At 45.0% G+C, this 27,957-nt stretch overlaps 1 long non-coding RNA gene across 1 annotated transcript; it reads right to left on the bottom strand.

The window, feature by feature from the left end:
• Positions 1-27,957, bottom strand: LOC146339384 (uncharacterized). Its single transcript, XR_014784237.1, has 6 exons — positions 19,910-27,957; positions 11,500-11,637; positions 4,185-4,273; positions 3,152-3,651; positions 1,780-1,911; positions 1-1,272 (listed from the first exon to the last, which is right to left on the bottom strand). It is a non-coding gene; the product is annotated as an uncharacterized LOC146339384 (long non-coding RNA).

A 27,957-nucleotide genomic window follows, 5' to 3' on the forward strand; every position in this document is an offset into this window, starting at 1 on the left:
TTACTTCTATTTAAATAATAGCTATTTTTTCTAATTTTTCCAATATATCCTGTATTTTGCATATGCAAATGTTATGCAAATTGGTGTTCTCTTTTGTCCCTTTGGTGATGCATTTCCTCTTTTTTGGTGATGTGTAAGTGGCCACCCTAAGAGAGAGCGGGGGGGGGGGGTGGCTTACCTTTAGGCAGTATTGGGCAGCCGCCTCAGGTGGGGTGGCAAATGTTGATAGATGAGAAACAGACTAAGCCGTGTGTTTGTGCCATACAGTCTGCCCTCCACCCAGGGTAGGCATGGTTGAGTAGGTATGGTCAGGCACCTGCCAAATACTAACACCCCAGCATGGGCTCACTGACAAGAGGCCCCAAGATTTGTTCCCCCGCTTCACCATTGCAGCCTGCTTGTTCACCCACCTCTTGCTCTGGCCCAGACAACAATGGTGGTGAGAGAAAGAGCAGCAGTAGTTACTACAATATTTCAAAAAGATTGGAGATCAAGCGACAAGGGACGAAAATCTGTTCCATCGGCTGTGTGCAATGACGGGAAAGCGCTATTGTCACAGCGCCATCTAGTGGCTTTAAAATGAAGCGTATAGAAGTGTATAGAACTTGCCGTGGAAGAACTTTCCTTGATTCAAACTATATGTCCACCTGTGTAAAGGAGCCCGCTGTAATTCCACAAAGAATCAAGAAGCAGAAAGCCCCAGTGAGGATGTGGGATTTCAGTTTCATGCGATGAACCTCTGGGTTGTTTTCGGCACCTCCTGAAAACAACTCTTTTCCGGGAAGCCTTCCTTGGTTAACCAGGTTTTATTGGCACTCCGTTTTTTAAAGAATAATTTTAATATCATGTTTCATCCTTTTTATCTTTGGTTCATTTTATCCCTTGTTGTTCACCGCTCCAGAATCTGTTTAGATATGGAGCAGTATACAAATGTTGTAAATAAGTAAATAAATGAAAGCTGTCACATCACAAATTTAAAAACCTGGTGTGTTTTTTGAGGTCCCAGTTCCAGAAGATAATCATTCTAGATGCTCCCACTGACCCCACACTTCAGGTATCGTGGGTAGGCATGGTTGGGCACCTGTCTCTTCTTCACCAATGCAACCTGCTAGTTCACCTGCTTCTCACTAGCCCAGACAATGGTGGTGGTGATGGTGGTGGTGGTGGTGGTGGTGAGGAGATGCCATGGCCTACTTGCTCACTGGCTGTCTATCTGTCAAGCAAGCAGGCGGTAGCAGTGATGCGGGAGAGGAAGAGGAGTGATAGTAGCTGCTGACAATGGTGGGGAGAAGAAAGACTCATGAGGTGAGGGGGTCCATTGGGGGTTTCTTGCCCATTGAGGGTATCTTGCCCAGGGGCCCCCAAAAACCTGGGTCTGGCACTGCCACACTGGCTCCGGTGCTGTTACCAAAACCCATTTGTGCTGTCACATATTTTTTTAAAGGCATTCCTTTTTCATCAGGCACTTTCTCTGAGCTCCTTTTGCAACCGTAATCTACCCATCTCACATCACTGTACTCTTTGTTCCCCCTTACAGTAGCAACTCAAGTGCACTGTTTTCAAATTCAGTCTCGTTTTGAGGCGGGTGTTCTCAGAGTGCATTAGCTCTTTGCCCAGCTTGATTAGCAAAGCTCTCGCTCGCTCACTCTGAGTGGTATATTTACTCCCATGGGGACATTATCATTTATCATACTTATGTTCATTTCACCCTTTATTCTAATCACAGCAGCTTTCATGTAAGACGAAAAGTAGAGGGAGGGAGGAATAGAAGATTAATACCTCGTTAGCACACCTTTATTGCTGCACACGCTCACTTCAGAAGCAAACACTGTGCCCTATATTCCTTTTTTTTAATGTCTGGCCTCTTCATCCCCTTCGTCAGCATTATCTGAATGTAAATATTAGACGGAGCTGTGGGAAAATAGAAAGCAACCCGTAAATCTGCATATTCACCAGAGAAGCAAAAATGAAGAATGAAAATTCAAGCCAACCATCTGGCTTTAAACAATGCTCCATTTCAAAGGTAACTATTTATAAAACAACATGTACTGATGGTTTGGAGGATTAGCATAAGCGCCTGTTAAGAATGCCATTGCTCTGGGCGCATTCCATGCACCCACAAGATTATTGCACAAATGCAGAAGGATTTTTTCCCCTTCCTTCCTTCCTTCCTTCCTTCCTTCCTTCCAGCTTCATATGGGAAAGGAGGTTACCAAGGCTCAAGGGGCTTCCGGTAGATAAGGAGCAGGAAACCTGATCCCCCATGGCCTACATGCAATCCTGGGCTGAGCTTCCGGTGGCCTCTGGAGTCACTGCCAGGCTTCACCTAAGCCTTCCCACCCAAGCAACGAGAGAAGAGCACTTGAAAATACAGATCCCACTGGATCTGCACTTTCAAAAGCTTTCCCCTCTTCCATGCTGTTCAGCTGATCGTGATGAAGATCAACCGCCCCCCATGCTGTTATTAAGGTTAGGAAAGACATTAATAGTGGTGGGTCAGGGACTGATCTTCATCTGGATTGGGGGTTGAGCCAATCAGGCCCTGACTGCAAACTGCTTAGAGTGCAAACAAGGCCTTGCTCAACAAAAATCTACTTGCAAGGTATCGGACAGGGGTGCTCACTTTTGCCTAAACCTCAATTCAGTTCCTTGCAGCATAATTAGCTTTCTAAGTTTCTGAAGCACTGCAGACACCTGCAAAATCTGATAACAGAGACAGTAAAGGGGTCCATGTGTACACTGCAGGCAATGTTGCTTCTTCTCACATCACCTCTCTGAAAAAGGTATTGTCTGTCTCCATCCATAGGGGAGTTGATGTTGCTTCTTCTCTGCAAATAGATCAAAGCACCTCTCAGGCCTCCACTGGTCTGAAAGATGCCCTGGAGTTTCTTCCAGTGGATGAAGCAAAGATGCAATCAATAATTGAAGCTGAGAGCCTAAGATCCTTTAGTATGAGGATTTCAGCCAACTCCTATTTTGCCCCTTGTAGTAATCCATGTCTCTCTATAGGCCTAGTCATAGGGTGGCCACATATGCATAGCCAAAAAATAGAACACAGATTTGCAGAAAATATTCTTATGCTAATTTATATGTATACATGCACATTTAGAAATAATCATTATAATTTGAATAGAAATACAGTACATCTTACCATCTTGTGGAAGACTGTGACCAGGTGACTTGTGTGACTTCTTCAGTCTGCTGCCCAGGTGCTGTTAATGGGCAACTTCAAGGCCCAGCTCTTTCTTCTGATGGTTCTTTATCTTTAAATTGGACTTGGACTAGACAGTCTTTCAAACAGAGGACATATCTGGCATCCCTTCTTCTCTGTACAAGAGGACAACTGACCACCCTACATGTGCTTGCTTAGTCTGCTGTTGATGGGCAATTTCAAGGTTCCTGCTCTTCCCTCATATGGTTCTTGATCTTTACATTAGACAGACTGGACAGCCCTTCCTATAGAAGATGCCTTCAAATAGAGTTCTGTCAAGCAAGACACATGGCCACGCTACCCAGTGATCCTTACCAAGCAAGGTCAGTGTGACCTACTTCACACAGGTAGGGGAACAGGTATAAGGCCTTCATAAACTATTTCATATGAGGTTCTGCATAGAGGACCGATGTGTTCAGAGGTTCACACAATTCTTCCCCCTGAAAAAAAGGGAGGAAGATAAAACAAATCAGGTTTCAGTACATATGGGTCTCTGTGTGGTACCCTCACTTCACATGTTATGCTTCTCCACGGTGCAAAAAGGATCACCAGCTGAGTCAAATGTATGAACAACTCTCAAATATTCCCCAGAAGGCTCCACATAAGTGGCAAAACACCTTGAAAGCAAACATACAACAATCACTGATGGACATCTCAGAAATGAGAAGGAATGGCAGAGCGTACATATTTTAAATAAATAAAGATAAATTAGGCAACTGCTTGATCTTAGCTGTAAGAGGCAGACAACTCAAAATTATTTGCTGGGAAGCCCCACTAAATCAAATGTGATGTGTTGGATATCTGCAATGAATTTATGCACAGGTTTGCTTTAAGAAACTCAAGCTGTTTTTATGATTTGCAACAGGCCCCAAAGGTTATGTGGATGTTTCTTGTCCATGATTTGATGAGTGGATGGAAATTTGAGTGTCAAGGTTGTTGTTGGGTGTGTGTTTTTTTCCATGCAAATACTTACATTAGCAAATTCCTATTTGCTTTCTCAGAATATTCCTTTGCTTCTGCTTGAGCATTCAATGCCAGTAAACACAATCACGGGAATCATTGCTGAAAACAAACACAAAAGGAATGCAAGTGAAGGCAAAGGGGGTGATTTTATTTTATTTCAAAAAGAAGAAGAATGAATATGTACTGAGATTGTGTTGCAATTTGTACTTCATTCATGTCACATAAAGCATGCTGAGAGACAGCAAAACCCAACTGAAGAAAAGTTAGAAGGGACTTGATTAAGGTATTCAAATGCATAAAAGACACAGTGAAAACTAATCAACCACTCTTTTTTTCCCACCTCCTTCCTCTGACTTTCACATCTGAGGGTATGGTCACTCCAAATGAAAGGGCAATAACAACAGTACAAATCAGAGATGCTTCTTTTTGCCTCTTTACTTAGCCAAAGAATTCACGTGCACGAGATATTATCCAGTTGAGTGCATTGGCTTGATTGAAAGGAAAAATCTGGCTGATTTTCTGAATACAGCTATTAAAGATGGGCTAAAAAATCTTTCTTTCAAATCCCTCGATCGGCATGTCTTCCTGTTGTTTTGGTTCTGCACTGAATCCCTAAGCAAGAGAGAGACTGATTTGTGAGTCCAAATCAGAGCAGGCAACACACTCTGTAGAAAAGGGTGTCTGATGAAATAATTTCAGACTGTTGTGGCACTCTTGCACTGGAAGACCAAGTCACACGTGATGACCATAGAGCCCATTTCTCGATGGGACCATGAGGTCACCCCAAGTTCAACCAGCAAAGTCAGCATGATTAACAAAAGTCAACCATTACCTGCCATCAATCCAGGTTGGTTTATTTAATTTCATTTCTATGCTGCCCAATAGCTGAAGCTCTCTGGGCAGTTCACAACAATTTAAACATTACAAACATTATTATGTGATCGTTTGTTTATTTACCAATGTATACCGTGATTTTCCAGCTTCTTCAAAGTGGCTTACAATAAAAACATTGAATTACAAAACACATTAAAAATAATAATAACAGTCCCACTTGGTAAAATGAAACTATCAAATCCAGAGACCAAAGGGCCCCCTTCCAAAACACATCTGCTTCACCTGTGTTGCCGGTCCACTCACAGCAGTGGATCTCCTCTCCACATAAAAGTCTCCCCCAAAACCAAAGTATTCTTTCACTCATACCAGAGTATCCCTTTCCCCTCCACTCACCAGAAGGATCCCCACCCAGTTAAGGGCTGAGCGGTACAATGGAGAGTGTATTAGTCTTCTATGAGGCAGATGCCATGGGTGCATGCTCCCAGTTTGGGGCGCAATCCTATGGCCGCTAGTTAGTGGCTAGACGGCCATAGGATAGGTCGGTTCCTGGGAACCAACCCGCACTCTGAGGTCAGTTCCCAGAGAACCTACCCCCACCCCCTCCCGCACTGCTTCGTAGGCAGTGCGGATTGGCCCTGTGCTCACAAGAGCAGCATGGAGCGGCGAAAACAGGGTGTTCCCGGGGGCAGACCAGGGCGGGGAGTTCAGAAATGCTGGTACAACACATCCTACATGTTGTCTGGCCGCTGCTTCCTGTACTCTGAGGTCAGTCACACGGCTAGACAGCCGAAATCGAAACCCTTAGTCTACCAGTTCAAACAATCTCAGGTAGCTGAGCTGGGAACAACCTCTGCCACAGACCACGAAGAGCAGCTGTCAGTCAGCACAGACTGGGCAAGACAGACCAATGACTTAGTGACAGCTTAGTGACTTAGTGACAGCTTAGTGACTTAGTGACAGACCAATGACTACTGACTTAGTGCCAGCTCAAGGTTCTGGGGGGCCTTTGGGAAAAACACCCTCAAGGGGGGCCCTCCTTCAGTGAGCCTACCTGTCCACCACCATTGTGACCAACCGCTCTTGCTCCTCTTTCTCATCATTGCTACTGCTTGCTTGACCACCAGAAAACCAGTGAGGAAGAAGGCAGGGGCATCTATTGCTCCTCCTTCTCACCACCATCGTTGTCTGGGCCAGAACAAGAGGATGCTGAACAAGCAGGGTGCAACGGTGATGAGGAGGAACAAGTCCGGGGGGCCTGTCAGTGGGCCCCTGCTGAAGTGTGGGCCGTCGGCAGGTGCCCAACCATGCCAACCCTTGGTGCTGGCCATGAGTCTGACTCAGGATCAGGCAGCTTCATAGGACTGATTGTCAGCAGCTCTGCAGGATCTCAAGCAGAAGCTTTTCACATCACCTACCCATCACATCACCTACCCAATGATTTTTAAAACCGGAGATGTTGGGGATCGGAACTGGGACCGTCTGCCATTCATGAATCCTTAGGAGACAAATTTTGATCTTTTAGAGACTGCACAAAAGCTGGGGAGCCACTAAACAACTGGTGGTTGGGAGAAAGGGTGTGGGGCCAGTGGGTGTGGTGCCAGTGTCCTGCACCCCGGCTGTAGACCGGAAGTCTAAGACCATAAGTCAATAAATTAAGGGAGCGATCCTATGGCTGCTAGACAGCCATAGGATATGTGGTTTTCTGGGAACTGACCTCCCCCCACTTCCACACTCAGAGGCAGCGTGGAACAGCCCCATCCTCTGCGCTTTCAGGAGAAGTGCGGAGCAGCCGAAAAGGGGCGTGTCTGGGGGTGTTCCAGGGTGGGGAGAGCAGAAATGCCTGTATGACACATCCTATATGTTATCCGGCAGGCTCCTCCCTCGCTCAGCCCCCCTGTGGCTAGACAGCCAAAATCGGCTGTCTAGCAGAAAATGCAGGGCAGGAGGAGTGCGGAGGGAATAATCCCCTCCATGTTTCTCCTGCCCTGCATTGGATAGGCGGTCACCTCCGAGTTCGGAGGCAGCCACCTATCTGAATAGGAATGCACCCTTAGTCAATAAATTAAGAGGCAGCACAGAGGAGAAAGTGGCAAGGAAAGACTGGAAAACCAAGTACTGATATATCATGAATTAGAACTTGAAAAGCATTATATTTTAAAAACCACAGCAATTCATTTATGAATGTGTTTATTGTAATTCATCTACTGGGTTTTGTGCCTCATGGGCCAACCTGTAATATTCCAGTAGTATGTAAAGAGGAGACTGCAAAACGGTAACTATCATTCACTTATGTTCACATGAATGTCTTGTCCTTGGCCAGCCACCATTTTCCATAAAGCAAATGGCTCCCTGTGCATTTGCCGTGCATGCAAATCCCAATGCATGACGAACATAGCCAGCTAAATCCTTCATCAATGTTTGTCATACCAATTCCAGCATCCAGCAGTGTGTAAAATTGCTGATTGTTTGTATTCCTGACCAACAATTCAAATTACCCGTTTATACAGTGCAATTTTATATATATAAAAGAGCACCTGGCCGCACAGAACAATTGTGTCCATCAGCTCTGACTTAGTCCTTTATCAGCAAGTCTGTACCATTTAGAAAGAACATAGATTGTAAACTGAGGATATACAGTCAACCATGGGAAATTATAGTTATCCAATTAATTGAAATGTTTATTGCTCACCCCAAAGCCATCACAATCAAATTACAACACTAGGTAGAAATTCACCGAAAACACATAAAAATTTACACCTACTGATAATCACCAATAATCTGGACAGCGAGTCATCCTGGCATGTTTCCAGGCATTTCTCAATGTTTCAATAGCCACTGTAAACTAGGGCTGATCGCCTTTCTTTTTGCTTTGGGGTTTGGATCAAACTTGGTGGGAGAGTCCTTTTGACCAAAACCCCAAAATGGAATGAAAGGGGAAGACTGAAATGGTTTGGAGAAGGGGAGAAGCTTGCGATTCCGCTAAGGAGAACTTTTTACCTCCTCCCCTTTTTGTTCTTCTTTTCTATTTCTTTTCTATTCCTCATTTTATTAACACATTTAAAGCTGTCAGCTTTGCCTATGACTCCTGCAGCACAGCAGCAACAATGGAGCACGGGGCGCTGCTGCCACTTCCTTCCCAGAGATGCATTACAATTGGGCCCAGAGGCTCAAAAGGGCCTAGCCCTGACCCTGCCACAGCTGCTGACAGGGCCAGACTCCTGCGGCAGTGACGGCTCGTCCTCGTCCTCCTAGCCTGGCTGGCCCTGGCAAAAGGTAGCACCACAGCAGCCAGCCGGACAAGCCCGCAGGGCCTGGGCTGCTCCATTTGAAAACAAAACCATATTTTAATTTACGTTTTGAGTAGCAGTGATCTGAACCAATCAGATGCTGCTGAGGTGTGTGTGCAGCCAACGAGGGCACAGGAGCGGTGCAAAGATCATCCCTTTGCTGCTCCTGTTCCTTCATTAGCCTTTGCCTGCCCTTCTGAACCACAAGCTGCTCCTCCTTTTCACCGCCACCAACATCTGGGCCAGCGACAAGGAAGTGAACAAGCAGGTTGCAATGGTGAAGAGGAGGAACAACTCCAGCCGGCTCGTTAGTGGGTCCCTGCTGGGGTTGGGGCCCTGACAGGTGCCCTACCCTGCCTAGCCTTGATGCTGACCCTGCAGAAATGGCATCAGTGGCGGGTCCTGCTGCTGGGACCCTGGTGGCTGTCCAAGAATGCTGCTTGCTGATGTTGGGCTTGGCAAGCCTTGGGCTCCTTCACATGGAGCTTTTATCCTACAATTGAGATGGCTCCTTGAAACAAATGGAAGACTCAGATACGGGGAGAAGGAGGGGGAAAGGGGAGGGGGGAAAGGAAGCGCATGTCAAGGGAGTCCATTGTGATCCTGCATTTAAAACAGAAGCAGAAAGCCCCCTTTTAAATGCGGGATTTGGGGCTGGTGTAGAGATGCCCCTTTTTCTTATTGGTATCTTCAAATTGTTGCCTCAGTAGTCTACCAGATACTGAGAAAGCTTATCTTGGAAATGCAACAGCAAAGGCCTTGTCAGCAACCTGAAACTTAGGTCATGTAAATAACTCTCATGTTCATATGCTACTTTTATATGCTAGGAACAACGGGAGAATACCGAGGCTCATATCTGTTCCATCTTTGGTTGTATATCTGAGCTTATCTTAATGATCACAGTTAGCACATTAAGCATTTTTACCTAAAAGGGCAATCAAAAAATAAGTCTGTCTCATTATTTACCCATTGACCTGCAAACTCTTCTACTACAGATCTCTCTGTTTGTTTCTGTTTTCTTTTCATGGCATGGTATGATCTGGGCAACAATAAAATGGAACTAGAGGATTTCATTGTTCCATTTGGCACTGCGGTTCTACGATCCCTCTCAAACATCCAAACACTAGTCACAATTAAAGGTAGGAGGCCAGGGAACCACAGACAACCGGTTTGTGCCATTTCAGAAAGTCACATGTTCCTATGGTGAAATGACAGCAGTTATACAGAGTATATCTTTTTAACTGTGCTCTTCCATTATAGCGATAAATGGTTATTTAAATACCTGCAAGTTTAAATTACTCCACTGGAAAATGCAGCAGGGAAAAGTATCAAGACAAAGAACTTTAAAATAAATCTCCACCTGCCATATGAAGCAATTTTTGTACCAGATGGCGGATGTTTATGATGGTGCTTAGAACAAGTAAAAATTAAATGGATCTCAAAACTTAATTATTTTTAGTGTAAAAGGGCTCCCAATAAAAGCTTTTTGGTGAGTTTCCTCCACCCCCACTCCATTTGGTTACAGTTCCATTTAGAAATCACCTAAAAACGTCACACTCTGGATATAAAAATAAGGAGGCAATCATAAGAATGCAGAAGGAATTGCTTTGCTGAGGGTTCCACGTTTGCCACAATTCCACAGAACACATAAAACTCACAGAATGTAGCCTCCAGAAAATCTCAGCTTTTGTTTGGGGGTGGGACACAAGTTTCTAGCCCTTATGAGTGTGAAGATATACTTGAAAATATGTTGGCATTGCCTGTTACAATCTAAGAAGCAGGGGAGGGGGCTAATTAAGATTTATAGTGGCTGGAGCTGGCCTTGAGTGCATGTATAACTCCTTGCCCTTTCTTATGACTAACAAAACCATAATAAATAATACAAAATACATATATACACCACACACACATATATACACACACAGCAGCTTCCTATGTTCCTCGTGGTGAGGCAGGGGTGGGGGGGAGTCTCATAGATCAGTGGCAGAGCTGTTGCATTGCATCAAAAAGTCTAAGTTTCAACCCCTGGCAGGTAAAGGAAAATTCCTGCCTGGAGCTCCAGAGAGCCTCTTTGCAAGTGCTCCAGCGTTAGGGATGGGTAAGAATTTAGTTTCAGTTCAGTTTTGATAAGAATTTACCAAAATTCACAAAGTTCTCCATATTCTGGACAAAAAGAGCTTGAGATTTTTTTAAAAAATGGATGTGGGAGAAACTGAACCTGACAGATTCATCCATCCAGGCCCAGGACTTTGAGCACTTTGCTCTTAGAAGTCTGGTATTAAATCCTTGAGTATTCAACCAGGTTAGTGCTGAATTGAGGTTGCCACCACATTTTTCTGGGAAGCTGCTCATCCTAGGGATGTTGGAGAATTCCGCCACGGATCTCAGTGAGGCCGAATGCCAGTGCATTCAGCCCCCCAAAATCCATGGCGGAAGAAAGCCCCCCACCCCACCACCCCGCAAAAGGCGCATGAAACGGAGCACCTACCTGGTGCCGTTCGCGCTGCTTTGTGAATGGCGGCTGCATCTGCGGCCACCATTCGCTTCTTCATTATTGCTGTGATAGGCTACGTAAATACTTACGTAGCCTATCACGGCTAACGCACAGATGCCATTTGCGTCCCTGCGGAGGCTGTGATAGGCTACGTAAATATTTACTTAGCCTATCACGGCACGAAAGGGAACGCAAATGGCGGCATTTTTTGTGTTCCTGGTTTTTTGCCGTGATAGGCTATGTAAATATTTACGTAGCCTATCACGGCAAAAGACAGAGGCGCAAATGGCGGCCTTTAGTTGTGATTTGTTTGGTTTAATTTACCAGTAAACTGTTGTGGTTAACACTCAGGTGTCTGGAGTGTCAATCACCCCAAGTCTACAATCTAAGCCTCACATTACTAGGAAGGGGAAGTTTAAAAGAAGGAAGGTGCGACACTTAAGGAGGCAAGAGCTCCTTAAAGAGTTGCTCAGGGGGTCCAGGCCATAAGGGGAACCCTGACAAGGGGCAAGGACTCTTTACAAAGCAACGTGTGTTCCAGAAGGTTCTTGCAGGGTGTGGCAGGTTGGACTGAGCGTAATCACAAGTCCATGTAACTGTAATCACAAGTCCATGAAGTATTTCATTCATCAAAATGGGAACCTTCTGTTCCCTCCTTTCTGTCCCCCAACCTCATATCAAAGGACCCCGTAATGATATGGGAGACTCACCTTATGGTCTGGACAGCATCTTCAGTGGGGCCATGGGTGAGCAAAGGCAGCTGGCCCGCAAAATGATATATGACCGACCGGTCTACTATTGGCTTACCGAAAATCACATAAATTGCAGTCCCGGTGCAATCAATGGTTCTGCAGAGGAGAAAGCTGAATTAGAGAAAACTTTAATAGTACAGTTTACATTGGAAGTCCTGAATTATTTCCAAGGCGATACGAGGAGCAAACCACAATTCCAAGCAGCAGAGCTATTCTTTAACACCCCCCTTCTCCCCAAAAAGGTCTTTACAATATAAAGTTGGATTTGCAGATCATAGTTAGTGAGGAGGAGGAGGGCTACACAAATTAATTAGACAAACAAAAGCAATGCTTTTGCCCTCGACAAGGAGAGCCATTGATAAAACAATGAAGTGGATGCAGCACCCTTCCTAAATAAAGTTTCACCAATAGTGCTGTATGTTAATGGAGCTATTTCATTGTTAACGTGACTGACTGCTTATTGATTATTCCAGTAATCCAGCAAGGGCTTCAGAGTACAATTTAGTTTGGAGAGCCACAGGCCCAACATCTATGCTCAATTACAACTTTCAGAAGGTTGGATCGATAAAATTTAAATTGCTTATGGTAATCACAACTTCAAATCATTGCGATCAGCATAAGCAATCTGCTGACCCCAGCCAAGCTCCTAAATTGAAACTTGTAATGAGTGGTCATTTAGTTTGGGTCCATTCATATTATTTGGGAGGCAGGTGATGAACAATTAAAGATCAGCCAGAACCTCCACCTATCCAGCATTTCCATTTGAGTTTCCAAAGTACCAATCTGCATTTACCTGGAGGTACAAGCCTTTGCACTTCCTTAATGGGTATTCTGTATGAATAAGCAATTATATTTTCTATTAAACTATTTCAATGTAATTGAATTAGCAACTATAATATTGCTAGGGCAAGCGGAAACCTTTCCCAGGGAAAAATTAAACAAGATTGGATAATTCAAATTAAAGTATAGGATAGGGGGGAGAAAGTAACCATTAAAGAGAGTTGCACCCACCCCCCATGACAATTAAGCTGTGTGTTGATTTGCAGTATAAGTATCCTAATACTAGGAGGGGGAAGGGGGGGGGTCATAACATTTCCTATTTCATTATCAGATTCCTCCCAGACTAATGAAGATTTAATCATTTGTTTTCTTTGACAAAGTAGGATGCACATTTAAACCAAGATAGCCCACAGATTTCATTTTATGATACAGACTAACCTGCAGATTACATTTTAATAAATCATTGACAATAAATCTTTGGTGATGTTGCACAAGGTTTTACATGGGAGGTGAGGAGGGAAAGCAGGGTGAATACATTAAAGAAAATGATCAATGAAAATCTCCTTATGCCAACAGGAGAACAGATCGTCCATCCCAAATGCAAACTTTGTTGCAAAGAGAAAAAGCCCTCAAACCTTAATTTAAAGTAGATGCAGGCCAGACAAATATCAATAAAATAATTAGACAGAAATGGGATTGAATCAGTTATTCATATTCACACAAGACCTTTGGCAAACAGAGGAAGCCCTTCCGCAATTTTAAAGTGTTGGCTAAATCCTAAAGTCCTCCTTGTTCAAGATTCGATTTGGTTGTGAATAGCTAAAAAATGATTTTCTGAATATTTTCATTAATAAAACTGCCAAGTTAGTTTTACCTTAGTTTCTCTTACTGGCTATTCATGAATGTTTGGATTCCTTATGAGTATTATGTTAAAATGTTGAAGATTCACAGAACCCAATTTGAATTACAATATAAATGCAACCTTTCATTTTTCAAAAGCATCAGTCTTTTTTATTCACTTTGCTCCTGCTTAAAATGTCTCCAGCAAGTAGCAAAGCTGTTTCTGACCAGATATGAACCTCTTTCTGATTCTTCAGCTGTGTTGAGTGATATTATTCTCCTGGCTAAACAAACTGAACAACCCCTGGCAAACACCAAAACAAAATTACCAGATGCCAAGGGGCTTCTCTACATTAAGCAAAAATCCCACATCCTTACCAGGGCTTTCTTCTTCTAGAGTCTTTCTGGATTTACGACGGGATCTTTTAGACAGCAAACACATGATTTGGAATTGAAAATTTCCCTTCTCAACAATGCTCTATATGTTCAGTGAAACAGTGCCATCTAGTGGCTGAATTATAGTCCAACAGCGGCATTTCACACTGCCAATATGGCGCCATTAAGGTTTATTACAGCTTATCTCTGATCTTTTTTGGAAGCAGGACAAAGGGGGGAAAGTGCAGGAAATGTCCTGGAGGTTGATGGCATCGTGTAAAGATCTGCAAACTTCCATGAGTGGCCAATCACGACGAGCATGCAATAAAAGCCTCATGTAGAAATGCTCAAGCTGAAATGCACCAGGATACACACTCTGATGGGGGGGGGGGGTGTTATGCAATGAGACCACAATTTACCAGGAGAAGAATGAAGGCAAACTAAAAACAATGGTCCTGATCATTGTTATTTTTAACGTACAAGAAAATCACTACGTTCAGTGATACTTTTGTGGACTTAAAATTGAATAAATTATTCAAATTTGAACAGCAGCAACAGGCACAAACTATTTTCACTGTAACAGGAGTTGCCAGCCCAGCACTAGACCAAGACAATCTCAGGGCACAGTGCCCCAATGTGGTGAGACATCAAGGTTTCAAATGAGTAAACTTTCCTAAGCAGTAAAGGGTTCCCTGATTCTGGAGGAGCTTTCCTGGTTCTAAAACATCTGGGTCTCTCCAGATGTTTTGGCCTATCACTCTCATCATCCCTGATAATTGGGCCATGCTGAGGGAGCTGATCGGAGCTGTTGGCTAAAACATCTGGAGGACACACTTCAGGGAAGGCTATTTTAGAGTGACGTCACCCATCCAAGCTGGCCATTGGCTCTCCTCACTGGAAAGGGCTATCGAGGCTTCCTTTTCATTGGGTCTCCTCGCAAGAAAGGGCTATCAAGGCTTCCCTTTCACTGGCTCTCCTCATGAGAAAGGGCTGTCAAGGTCCCCATTTCATTGGCTCTCCTCATGAGAAAGGGCAATCAAGGCCTCCTTCTCAGGCTGGAACTTTGCCCGGGCAATGTAGTCTTTACTGGTTTCCCAACTCCAGAAAGCGAGTTAGAACCAGTAACAACTTGACCCCTCTGTTTGACTCCTGGTTCCCAGCTCTCAGCTGCTGGCCCCTCTTCAATGGTTCCCTATGGCTCAGCGTGGACAATTAGCTAATTTGATACCACTGAATCTGGCTTAATAAGCACTATGAGTGGTTCTTTCACCCTCCGTTTGAATAGCTGTACTGCCCAATTCCAGCTTAAAGATAAATAGCCATAAATATGGTTGCCTCACAAACAGTTAGTAACCACATCTGGAAGGCAGGCTGGTCAGGCAGGCACACAGGTCACCTGGTCACAGTCTTCCACAGTAGGGATGTACTGTATTGCTGTTGAAGGGCACAATCCTATGCATGCTTTTAGACAGAAAAAAAAATCCTACAATATATGGCTGGCTGGGGAATGCTGGGAGTTGTAGGCCTTTGTTCTGTCCAAGCATGGATAGGATTGTGCCCTTAAATTAGAATAATTATTTCTAAATTTGCATCTGCACATCTAAATTAGCATGTGCAAGCGTTATGCAAATCACTCTCTCTTGTCCTCTTGTTTGGTGATGCATTTCCTCTTTTGGGGCAATTTAGAAGTTGTCACCCTACAGCCGGGGAGGTCCGATAGTTGGGTTCAAAAAAGTAAAAACAGAGCCGGAGAGGCTGCTCATCTTGGCCTGCCTGGCCCTTGTCAGCAGGGCTTAGGATAGACAGAGGATTCCAACATGAGAGCCCTCCCTCGAGCAGGAGCCAGTCCTGTAGGGTTGTGCCCTAAACCTGATCAAAGCAAGCGACAAGAGCTAAGCTTAAAACCCAAGCGAGGACTTGATTAAGCTACAGACAGCTGCAAAACTGTGCTTCTGTGTGTGTGTGCGCGCGTGCGTGTGCGCTCGCGCTTCCAAAGGAACTTCTCATATGCCAACCTAGCTAGTTTATTCCCTGTCGTTTCACATGTAATATAAGCCTGTTAAAGAGTATCAATCTTTTATCTTTCCCACCCCCCATCCCCCAAGTATGCTGATGTTTTACAGCCGCTCTTGCTTTGCAATACAAATGATATAATTACTTGTTTTTGTCTGGAGGCGGTCCAGTCCTTTAGTTCATTTTTTAAATGCAAATATTTTAACTATTTTATCCTAAAATGGCAAATGCAAAAAGGGTAGCTTGAGACTAAGATGGACAACCTATCACCCAAAATAAATATGGTGCTAGTAATGGAACTTGCATTCCAATAGCATACTGCAAGCCAAATTGATTACTTATTGAAATATGTTAACATAGTGTAATGGGGAACTGCCAGAATCAGACGGACAATAATCTTACATGAATCATTGGAAGGAACCTGCCCAGGTTTATAAATAACAAATAATGAAGCAATAAAACATCTTGTTTTCTCTGGAAATATACAGTAACTAATCTGTGGCCACCTAGGAGTTTACACACAGTGTTTTTAGACTCTGGCAAGCAGTTAACTTAGAGAGCCCTGTGGATCTCTGCTCACAAACTTTCTTAGATTCTATGAGAAGTTTTGTATTGCACAAACAGCATTTCAAAGCATGAATTTGGCCCTTAAAAAAGAAAATATGGTTCTAGTCCTCATCATTATAGTTTCAGCTTAAACACTTCTTAACAAAACTGAAATCTAGCCCTTTGCTGTCGGAGTGCTTCAGTTGACTTCTATACCAGCACAAGGGCACAAATCAATACGGGACCAGTGTGCTGATGCAACAGATTTTATTGGTGGTCGTCGTGCTGTGCTGGCAAGTGCTGTCTTTGCCAAATAAGGAAACCAAAGATTCTGTGGGCAAGCCTGTATAATTAACTGCTGACTGACCAATCAAAATGCAGCCATATAAGGTGGCCTACCAGAGATGCAATAAAGCTCTTGGGTTAGATCTAGGATCTGCCTTCCATGAAAGGAAGGGACGGTCTGTGAGAGAAAGGGCTCCTCCAGTTTTGGGGGATGCACTTTCCTGCACTCATACCATAGCTTACCCCACTCAGCAGGGTCTCCTGACTCTCTACATGTAGCATTTTGGGAGGGGGGATGGATGAGCTTACATGGAAAGGAGGAGGTGGGGAAATCGACTTCCACCGGTGTACCTGATCCAGCTTAAATCTGGATCCAACCCCTCGATTCCTGTAGAAACAGAAGAATTCAGGCACCTGCCAGATAACGTGTAGCTAGTGGGCAGGGTTTGGGTAGCAAGTTGTGTGGGCTTGAATTAAGGGGAAGGATTTGGACGTCTGGAGGGCACCGGGTTGGTGAAGGATGGATTTGGATAAGGTGCAGGCAGTCCCTATCAGGTTCTTTAAGATGGCGTCCAAAGGGCTCTTTGACAACCCTAAATAGAGGACTGCTTGTATAATTGAGCCTCTGCTGCAGGGTCGGCATCATCGGGCATCTGCTGAGGCCCACAGCTCAGCAGAGGGCCACCACTGACCACCAGAGGCCACTGGTCCTGTTGTACCTCCCCTTGCCATTGATACCAGCTCACCCTGTCTTTCTAACTGAGAAGGAGAGCACCAACAAAGAATGGAAGTGAGGACAAGGAACGGCACCATTGCCTGTTCGCTCATCTGCACTTTCTTTTTGGACAGCTGTGTGATTTAGACCCAGAGGAAGAGCATCTGGGTGATTACACACAGGGGAGGAGAAGAAACCTTGCCAGAGACACACACACACCCCAAATAAAAACTCTTCTGGAGCTGGTAGAAAGTGCCTACTGCTGTCAGAGCTGGGCCATAGGCTAGTCTGAGCTGAACCAGAAGCTGAGAACCAGAAGCCATGTCTTCAGGTCCAAAGAGCAAGTGAGAAATGGCGGACAAACCAGGCAGCAGAACTGAGAAGCAAGCCAGAAGTCAGGACTTAAGAACAGCCAAGGATACAGGAACACAGCAGAGCTCAGGAAGACCTTGTTGTTCAAGCAAGGCTCAGCTGGATCCTTGCTGTTCAAGGAAGGCTCAGTTGGATTCTTCCTATCCATGAGGTTTCAGTGGTGAACCGGGGTTGATGGGTGGAGTCAGTCCAGGGCCTGGAGGTACTCCACTGAGAAGCTGCTTCAATGAGAAGCAATACTTTGAATTGGCTATCTTTATCACTTTTAAGAAACAATGGTTTTAAACATCAAAAGATTATCTAAGCATCTATTTTGAAAGCAACCTTTGTGGGCCGTTTGCTCCCTATCTCTAGCAGTAAAGTGCAGATTCTAAATTCCGTGTGTGTGTGAGTGTGTGTGTGTGTGGTCTCCTTGACAAAAGACTCCAGTTGTCATTACATCTTGACTAAGAGCATCTCTACACCAGCCTAAAATCCCGCATTTAAAATGGGGCTTTCTGCTTCCATTTAAATGCAGGATCACAACGGACTCCCCTGACACATGCTTCCTTTTCCCCCTCACCTTTCCCCTTCCTTCTCCCCTGTATCTGTGTCTTTCATTCGTTCCATTGATCTAGCTCCTCTTCTTGTGGCTTTTCCTTTTTAACGGAGGGAACTCAAGCGGAACACAAGCAGGATAATTTGATAGCTCATTATCTCCAATCTATTTAAAAATGGAATAAAAGTGATTTAGTGCAGGAGACACCATGGAGGTTCATGACATCATCTAAAGGCCTGTAAACTTCTGTGAGTGAGCAATCTCAATAGGCACAACCCTACAGGACTGGCTCCTGCTCGAGGGAGGGTTCTCATGTTGGAATCCTCTGTCTATCCTAAGCCCTGCTGACAAGGGCCAGGCAGGCCAAGATGAGCAGCCTCTCCGGCTCTGTTTTTACTTTTTTGAACCCAACTATCGGACCTCCCTGGCTGTAGGGTGACAACTTCTAAATTGCCCAAAAAGAGGAAATGCATCACCAAACAAGAGGACAAGAGAGAGTGATTTGCATAACGCTTGCACATGCTAATTTAGATGTGCAGATGCAAATTTAGAAATAATTATTCTAATTTAAATAAAATAAAAAAATAAAAGTTCTGTGTGAAGAAGCTCTAAGTATGTATGGAAAGAAACTTCCTCCCCTAAGAATTGTCACTAGTCTTTATCTAAACTGTTTTTGCTTTGCTCTCTCCAAGACTCATTGCCCAAAAGGCTTCAGTCAAGTCGGGAACATTTTTCACTTGAAGCTCCCCAGAATGGCTCAACTGCTGGCCTGTTTGGCAGATTGTGCCCTCTGGGCTTCAAGTCAAGGTCAGGGCAAGACACAAACCCAGGTAGGTCAGTGACCTCCCTGAGAATTTGGCTAGTCTTATCGAAGCTCTTTTTGCTTCCCTCACATTTCCTCAAATTATTTGCCCACGTTGGAACCTCAAGATTCATCTCAAAATTTTCCACTAGATAAAAATGAGGTAGAAACTTGCTATTACCCCTCGTAAATCCATCCTGCAAAATGTAGGGAAGTCGGAGAATTCTGCCACGGACTCCAGTGAGGCCGGATTCTTTAGAATTCTAATTCTTTAGAATTCTAAAGAATCCGGGCCCCCAGAGTCCGTGGTGGAACGGGGCAATCCCTTCCGCCACCCCACAGAATCCCCCCGGGATGGAGCCTACCTGGCGGCGGCAGGTCCGGCAGCGGGGGAGGCTCTGGGTTGGGGGGAGACTCTGGCCATTTGCGTCCCTGTCTTTTGCTGTGATAGGCTACATAGATACTTACGTAGCCTATCATGGCTTGGCAGGGACACAAATGGCGGCCAGCGTAGCGGCCGCCATTTGCAGCCAAAGCCCGGCAGCAGCCGGAAGTCTGGCTGCAGCCGGGCAGGATTCCGGGCAGAGGGACAGATCGCCTCCCCCCCACCGCAGATGCCCCTAAGTGGAGCAAGGTAAGGGATTTGTACATCCCTAGCAAAATGCAATGGTGGTTTGTCTGAAAAGTCCAAACCCAAATGAAATCTGGTCAGCCTTACTCATTCTTGTACTACAGTTTTCTCCTTTTGAATAACAAGTGGTTTTGAATACTTGAAATACTTAAACGATTAGGCGAAGCTACAAATAACATGCCTCTCCTCCCCAAGATAAATATTTATGGCATTTTTGAGTTGAAAAGCAACCTGACAATTTATAGATTTGTGATGTTCGTGAAAGAAATCTACAAAATTGGCCTGACAAATCCCTAATCCATTTATCCATAAAACGCAAACATTACCTGACTGCTCTTAAAGAACTGTGCATAAGTTATCAGTCTCTTTGGGTGTGATTGAAACACTGATACTGGAAGGGAGCTTCGAATCTCAAAAATGCTGGTGAAAGTGTAGAGTATTTGCAGTATCACCACTTTGGATTTAACTTACTGCTGCACTTCAGATCAGGAATCTAGTTTCAGTATGGATGTTCAGACACTAGTGAGTACCGTAAACCATCCGATCTCCCAGTCCCAACTGTCCAGTAAAGTGGGGTTGCTAACCAATCTGAGGGGTGGTAGGGACAATAGCCAGGCTAATGTTTTGGCCTCAGGGTCAATCCTTCAAATCCATTGTGTAAAAGCCAAAATTTTGAGCTGGTTGTCAGAATGTGTTTGTTTGATAACCTTCTTTCTGCAAAAAAAAAAAAAAGTTGCTCAAAGTGTTTAACGATAAAATCCAGATTAAAAACAAAATCTTAGTTAAAACATAACATAAAACCAAATAAATTAAAAACATAATTAAAACAACAAGAAAAGAAATAAACAGAACCAACTCATTTAAAAACCCTTCAGCAACAGAGCAACGTATATGACAAAGCCTGCCATAAAATATAAAGAAAACTTATTATAATGTTTTAATATGGCAGTGGTACCAAGAGGAGGGCCCCTCCCCCTGAAGATCTTAAATTCTGGGCAGGTGCGTATGGGAGAAGATGGTCTTTCACATAGCCTGGTCCCAAGTGGTATAGGGCTTCGTAGGACATAATCAGCAGTTTGAATTGTGCCTGGAAACAGACCAGTAGTCATCAAAGGTGTTGTAACAAGGGAGTCACGTGCTCCCTGTAACTGACCCCAGTCCACAGTCTGGCCACAGCACAGTTTCTGGACAGTTTTCAAAGACAGTCCCACACAGAGTGTTTGACAGTAGCCCAAATCTGATCTAACTAAGGCATGTGTGACCGTGGCAAGATCAGACATCAGCAGTATCATTTTCACTTAATGCACATGCTTGAACTATGTAACTTACAGGCGGGTTACAAGTGGGACCTGCAACCAAATGTTGCAGTGTGGAGAGCTCCTGTTCAGGGTTCCAGCCAGCCATGCTCCTTTCCAGCACTCCATTCCATCCCCCCAACAGCCAGGCAGCATCCCATGGCTATATAAGGATCCACATTTAAACAACTGAGTTAAATATCAAATGCTGTTATAGACAAATTTACAGACGATAAATCTATCAATGGCCCATGACAGCTAACTTCTAGAACCTCCATGTCACTCAATGCCATTTGCTGGAGAATAACAGTGGTAGCATGCAGTTGCCTTCTTGACTTGCCATGGGCTTCTCAGAAGCATCTGGCTGAGTGCTGTCGGTTTCTGTAGTAGAAATGCAGAAGACAATTGTTATATCAGGGAGTTTAGTGGTGAACAGCAGTTGCTCCTTCTGTGCTTAGACTTCCAGCTGGGCCTGTCGCTTTAAGTCGCTAGCTATGTTCAGCTGTGCTTCTCTGTCTCATTATTTCCCAGGATCAGCTACCTGTCTGAGATGGTGACTTGAGAGGCTATTATTTACCTTTAAATAGTAGCCCTTGGCTAGACAACAAGGTCTATCCCCAAGTAAGGGGCAGGAGTGTCTGGGATGGTCACATGGCTATCTATGTTGGCTATCTGCCACTTGCTAGATCTCATCCTTTCAATTTGCAAGAATGTAAAAACATTCTCGAAGTCATTGGAGCATGGCCAGAACAGAGGTGGTATTAATATGAGCATAATACACATCTGAATCCCTGAGATACTCTCAGGGCAGAACCTCGGTGCAGGCTGGTATATCCAGATGGTGCTGCGTAAGACCAGGCTGTTAATTGGAGTTTGTTCGTCACTGATTCTAAGGAGGTTCCCAGTGATTGTAGGGACGTAACCATAATAAATCTTGCTCTGTAGTTTCTTGCTGCAATCATTGTGCTGTAGTGTTTCGCTTTCTTGCTTTGTTAAGTTTGTTCATGCTCAACAAAGTCTTTAACCTTCACCCACTGGTGTGCGTATTGTTTCTGAATCCTAAAAAGAACCGTTGCCTCTTGGCGATACAACTGGCAACACAGTCTCAGCCAGCAAGGCTCTTCTCAACTTGTATGTTTACACTAAGGAAGGACCCACGTTGTTACACTCAGTCCCAGCTCATCACACGCTGCTGCACTGGAGACCTCAGAGTGCCTGTGTGTGCCTTATTCCATATGCCAAGGCCAGCTCTCCGGGGCTGTGCAGCACTTCATGCCCGGGCCCCCTGCTGCCAGTGCCCCCCCCCATTGTGACAGGCAGCCCTAGCTCTTCTCTCCTACGTGTCCATCCTATGAAAGTCCACTGTGGGGAGACATGTGGGCACGGAAGACACAGTGGGAAGAGGTGCTGATGGAGGAGGAAATGGAAACAGCAGCTCAGGCAGGAGCGGTGGCAAGGAGAGACCCCCAGCCCCCAGCAACTTCCCAATGGTGCGGCCTGCTACGACTGGTCCTGGCACAGACACCCACCTCCCCAATTCTGTTAAGCCAGGGAAGGCAGGGTGGGTTGTGGTACAGCAGGGGTGCAGAACTATTTTAGTGTGTGGGGCCAAATCTCCCCATCATCACCACCAGGCCCTCCATAGGCTGGATGACATCAGTGGGCATGGCCACAGCACTGACATCATCACCTTGCCCTCGCCCTGGTATTTTGCCTTTCTCCCTGCTGGGAGAAGTGTGAAGTTTTGTGCCTCTCCCAGGATGGATAAAGGGACTCAGCTGGTGCTGGGGAAAGCACCCGCTCCTCCCAGTACAAGTTGCATCCCTGGCTTCATGCTGTGTGTACTCTCCCCAAGGGGGCACTGCATGAAAGGACTCAGTCAAGGAAAGGTCCCTTGCCACCCACAGCCCTGCTATTATCTCCAAACCCAGACTGGAAATAACGGTGAGGATTCCCCTGGGAGCAGGGGTGGGGCTTAAAGGCCAAGCACAACCTCCTGGAGGAATGCAAGGAGGCTCCACCGGCCAGACATCAAACCTTCATGGGCCAGATCAGGCCTACAGGCTGGAATTTCTGTATCCCTGTGATAGAGCAATATGGCATCTTGGTAGTGGAACTTGTAGAGTTTGTTCTCACATCAACATCTCTTTGCTCTCCGTTACCTTGTACCAGGCCTGTGGACAGCTGAAAAATTGTGGGGTGCACCAAAAATTGTAGGGGGGGGGCAGTTAATCTGGTTTGCAGACATTTTAAAGACAAAATTGTAAAGTGTTTTTTAATTATTTGTTCGTAAAAAAAATAATAATAATAGGGGGTGCCCCCCCCCAGCCCTCCCCTGGCTACAGGCCTTCTAGGTAAGCACATGTACAGCTCACCATAGCCACAGGAGCAAAGAAAAAGCTCTTGGTATTTGGTCTGCTTCTGCTGGAGTCCACTGGTTTCCACCCCCTGACCTCTCCCTGTCCAGGTATTAAGATTTCTATTTTTTTAATAAAAGGTTGTCAGCTTTGGCACAAAATGACAAAACCCAGAAAGAGTTTTATCACCTCATCTGCTTCACATGAGAGCTGGACCAGAGAAACATTGCAAAGTTATTTCTCTGCGAGAAATATTGAGAGGGCACATGCCCTCTATAGATTCCATCGAGGAAAATTCTATACAGAAGATACTTCCCTTATATGTGGAGAATCGCTTTTAGCCTTGAAACACATTTTCTGCATTTGACTAGGCATTCTGCTGCATGTGATGTACCACCATTAAATATGGGCAGTGTGGATTGAAAAAGCAAACCCACTCAGAAGGATCGCTGGAGAGATTATCCTTAAACCTTTCTTCTTCTTTTGTGCCTGGAAAGTAATCAACAACCAGCATGTTAAGAGAGGCATCAAAGCTGTTGCTTCATGTGGATGTAGCCACCTCCCTTTAGAGCCTCCCGTTTCCTAGTTCAGAGATAAGCCACTCAAAGGGCCCGCTATTTGCTCTTTGGCCCCACAAAGGAGTTGAAATTTGGAATGCATGATGCACTAAGGAAAGATAAATGCACAAGACAGTTTCCATGCTGCAAGAGTTCATAAACAAGCTGGAGGGGGAGGAGGGCATCGTGAATATTTTTATGACGAAGGAGATGTGGATTTAACCTTTTGTGGCTGTGAAGGTTTGAGGCCTACAGAGGCAAGGATAAAGGTCAGGCCTAGAGGCATGGAGGGTTTTTTGGGGTGGGGGATCCCTGAGAGGAGTAGTTTAATTTCCCCGGTAAAGTTTTATTTTCATTTCCCAAGTTAAGTTTCACTTCTTCAGGTTTGAAACAGTACTTTCAGTTTTAAAGGAGGAGGGTATATAAAGAGAACGAGACAGCCAGTAAGAGGAGAGTTGGGGAGACCAGAGGCTGAAGAGAGAGCAGGAAGAAGCAGCCTGGAGAAGTCTAAGTTCAGCTAGGGTAAAGGAACTTGAATTTTGCAACTTTTATTTTCGTTTAATGCCTCTTGTATCACTCAGCTCTATTGTCCTTTAGTTGTGATTGATTTGCTTTAATTCACCAGTAAACCATTGTAGTTCAATCCTGTGTCTAGAGTGTCAATCACCCCATGCCTACAGCATAAACCCCACATTATTGGGAAGGGGAAGTTTAAAAGAAGGAAGGTGGGACTCGTAAGGAGGCAAGAGATCCTTAAGGAGTTGCTCGGGGGATCCAGGTCATAAGGGGACCATGCCCCCATGGTTGGTGCAATCCACTTGTTTAGTCAAGTCAACACCAATTCTAGCATTAAAATCCCACCATAACAAAGGGAACCCTGATAGTGGCCATGCAAAATGTTTTTCTTTCTTTCTTTTTTGAAGTGGGACAGACAAACACAACAAGGGAGAAGAAACACTAGTCCAGTAGTAGATCATCCTCATCTTTGCTCTTCCCATGGCCCCCATTTCTATCCCATGGCCCCCATTCCCTGTATGAGTGTGTGCACTGAAATCAAGTTTTGGTTCATATTATGCTCTGTTGGAGTGTTCTCTGGGGGAGGCGGTGCAGACATTACACAACATCGCACCACCCAGCAATGCCCCGTTTCAAAGCAGAAATTCTTACACTGAGGACAAATTCTCCCTGTCTGTTCTAATAAAATTATACGCTTTCCACAAGAGTTGTCTGCTAATAATTCTTCATAATGCAATTCCTGTCTGCCCTTCATAAGCCTCTGCCAACTACCCTGTAAGCCACTCAATTCATTTCTGAAGGTTTTTTTTTTTCTCTCCTCCTTCTTTCCCCTAGTACTAGAAGTGCCTCCTTCAAACTGATAACCCCTTTTTGGAGAGATCATTCTGAAAGCTAATTCTTCCTTTTGATTGTGAATAATGAATAGCTGGAGAAGAAGGGGAGAGAAAAAGAGAGCTTGTGTGTCATTTTCTTTTTTGTAGAAGATGTTCCTTCCAATTGCCATTCTCATTAAGAAAATTACCACAAGGGTGGGCTTGTAAAAGAGCATATGTGTCACCAATACTCAAAGCGAGTAATAAAAAACGAAGCTGAGGCACTTCAGCAGCCATTCATCAAAGCATTTAAACAGATTCCTAAATCATGGCAACAGCAGCAACTGCCAAGATGGCAGACACAGGGGGAGAGGCATCAACCAAGGGAGGAGCCTGGGGTTTACCAGCCCTGAAGCAAGCATGCCACATCGTCACTGGAAGCAGCCACCCTTCCAGGGAGAACATAATAAGGTGAGGGGAATTTTTTCTCTCAGGAAACACCCACACCAACCTGCCTTCAAGGTAACCCCATCCACACTTTGGCCCGCACCTTGATGGAGACCCTAGCCTGCTTAAACAGTTTCTGTCAGCTTCTGTGCAAGAAAGGCAGTTAACCTGCCCAGTTCCAACAGTTCTTCAACAGGAAACATCGACAGATACGGATCTCATACGGATGTAAGAGAAATTCGTTTCAGTTCATTTTTTGACCAGATTTCACCCCAGTTTGCATCTCCCAGGACTGAACGTAGACCCCAATCTGCAGTTGATGTCTGTCCCTTTCCGAGCTTGTGATGCTATTCATGGAACAGCAACAACAAAACGGTTCAAAAATGCATAGATTTGAAAAACGTGCATGAAAGAATGCATGCTTTTGAAAAACGTGCACAAACACACTTTATTCAGTGGGAGAAAATGCATGCATTTCAAAAATGCACACGATCGATGCGTACATTTGGGAAAAAGCACACTTAAATGCATACAAATTGCTGCGCGGAAAGAGAAAAACAAAGCTCACAATCTGATATGGGTGAGTTTGAACAAGCTTCGAGGTGGAAACCAGAGAACCTCCATGAGCTCGGGTTTTGCTGATCTGTACATCCCTATTGACAGTGGGACATCATCAGTGATGTCCCTATTGATAGTGGGACATCAAGAACAGGATCACAGAGTTGGAGAGGGCTGTGTAGGCCATCTACTCTAATCCCCTGCGTAATGAAGGAAATCCCATGCAAGAGAATCCCAAAAAGATGGCTCTCCAGTCCCTGCTTGAAGTGCTCCAGTGAGGGAGAGCACGCCACCCTCCTAGGCTATTGCTTCCATTGTTGCACTGCTCTTAGCATTGACACATTTCTCCTAAGGTTCGATGGAAATTGTCCTCCTGTAACTTAAGACCATTAGATCTAGTCTTGCCCTCTGGGGCAACAGAGAACAAGTCTTTGCCCTCTTCTATGGGACAGACTTTCATGGTAGGCTTCTGCACCTTGGAAAGCTCCTTTAGAGTTCTGACTGGTTCTGACTGAAACCCGGAATGGATTCACCACCTCACCGACGTAGGAGCCACCAGCTTTCACTGGTGCCAGCCCCAGGTTTGCGGGGAGCCCTTAGGCAAGATGCCTTCAGAGGGTCCCCTCCTTGAGAAGTCCCAGCCCCTTGCTGCTCTTGATGCTGCCCATTCAGTTGCCTCTCCCTCTAGGCCTAATCTACACCATCACCCAGAAAGTACAAGCAGTGGCTGATGCAGCTGCTACTTTGGACAAGCAAAGCAGCAGCAGCAATAAAGAGAAGCAGCCATAGGTGCGGTGGAACCCCTGCTGTAGTACAGGGTGGCAGGGAGCAGGTACACAACAATGCTTCCTTCAGTATTGGCCTCAGCCTCCGCGAGACCGGCCTCATCATTTGAGAACTGTGAAGAAAAGGTTTATTTACAATGGCATGTATATGCCACAATAGAAAACGTATAATTGCACCATCCAATGTAAAAACAGTTAAAACAGTCAGAATCAGAAACCGTCGGTTGGTTGATTACTAGGTGAACTGTTTTCACAGTCTGCCTGAAAGCTGAGAGCAAGGGCCTCAAGGGAAGGGAATTCCAGAGCCTGGGAGCCACCGCTGAAAAAGCCGTGTCCTACGTACCTTCCAGTTTAACTTCAGATGGAGGTGGGGTGTGGAGCTGATGACCTAAATGGGTGGGCAGGAACAGGCAGATGTGGTTCTTCAAATTAGGATGGATATGTGTCCTACCTTATAGAAGATTGTCCTCTATTTGAGGAGCTGCCAGAGGACAGTCCTCTATTTGAATGCAGCCTCTATTTCAGGGGTGGGAAACCTCTGTAAAGCTCAAGAGCCGAATTCTAGTTGAGAGAAGGTCCCAGGGGCTGCATTCCAGTTGTGGGTGGAGCCTAAGGCAAAAGGGGCAGGACCACAAATACAAAAATACTGGCCTGTTTTAGCTTAAATAGCTAAATAGCTCTTATTACCATTAACTAAGCCTTTGGAGAGGCATTTCAAACTTGCAGAAGGGCAGAAACTGCACAAAAGCAGAGAAACCACGGGGGTGGGGCCAGGAGAAGGGTGCGTGGTCATCTGTGGAAACCCAGAGGGCCAGACTGGGACCTGGGGGGAGGGCCGATTTGGCTCCCGGGCCTGAGGTTCCCCATCCCTGCTCTTGAAGTTGCCCATCAACACTTAGTACCTGAACAGCAGCAGACTGAGCAGGCACACAGATCACTTGGTCCCAGTCTTCCCCACTCTGGTGAAACGTATTGTACTTGCATTTAAATTATATATGTTTCCTAAATGTGCATCTATACATATACATTAGCATATGCAAATGTTATGCAAATCTGAGTCCTCTTTTGACCTCTTTTCGGGGGCAATGCATAAGTGGCTGCCCTATTTTACATACCCTGACCCCCAAATGTATAGAGCAGAGGTTCAAAATCTCACACCTGGGGCTAAATCCAGCTCTCGTGGGGTCCCTCT

The sequence above is a fragment of the Heloderma suspectum genome, chromosome 7 (assembly GCF_057233095.1).
Source record: "Heloderma suspectum isolate Gila_16-S chromosome 7, 16-S_ref, whole genome shotgun sequence".
NCBI lineage: Eukaryota > Metazoa > Chordata > Lepidosauria > Squamata > Helodermatidae > Heloderma > Heloderma suspectum.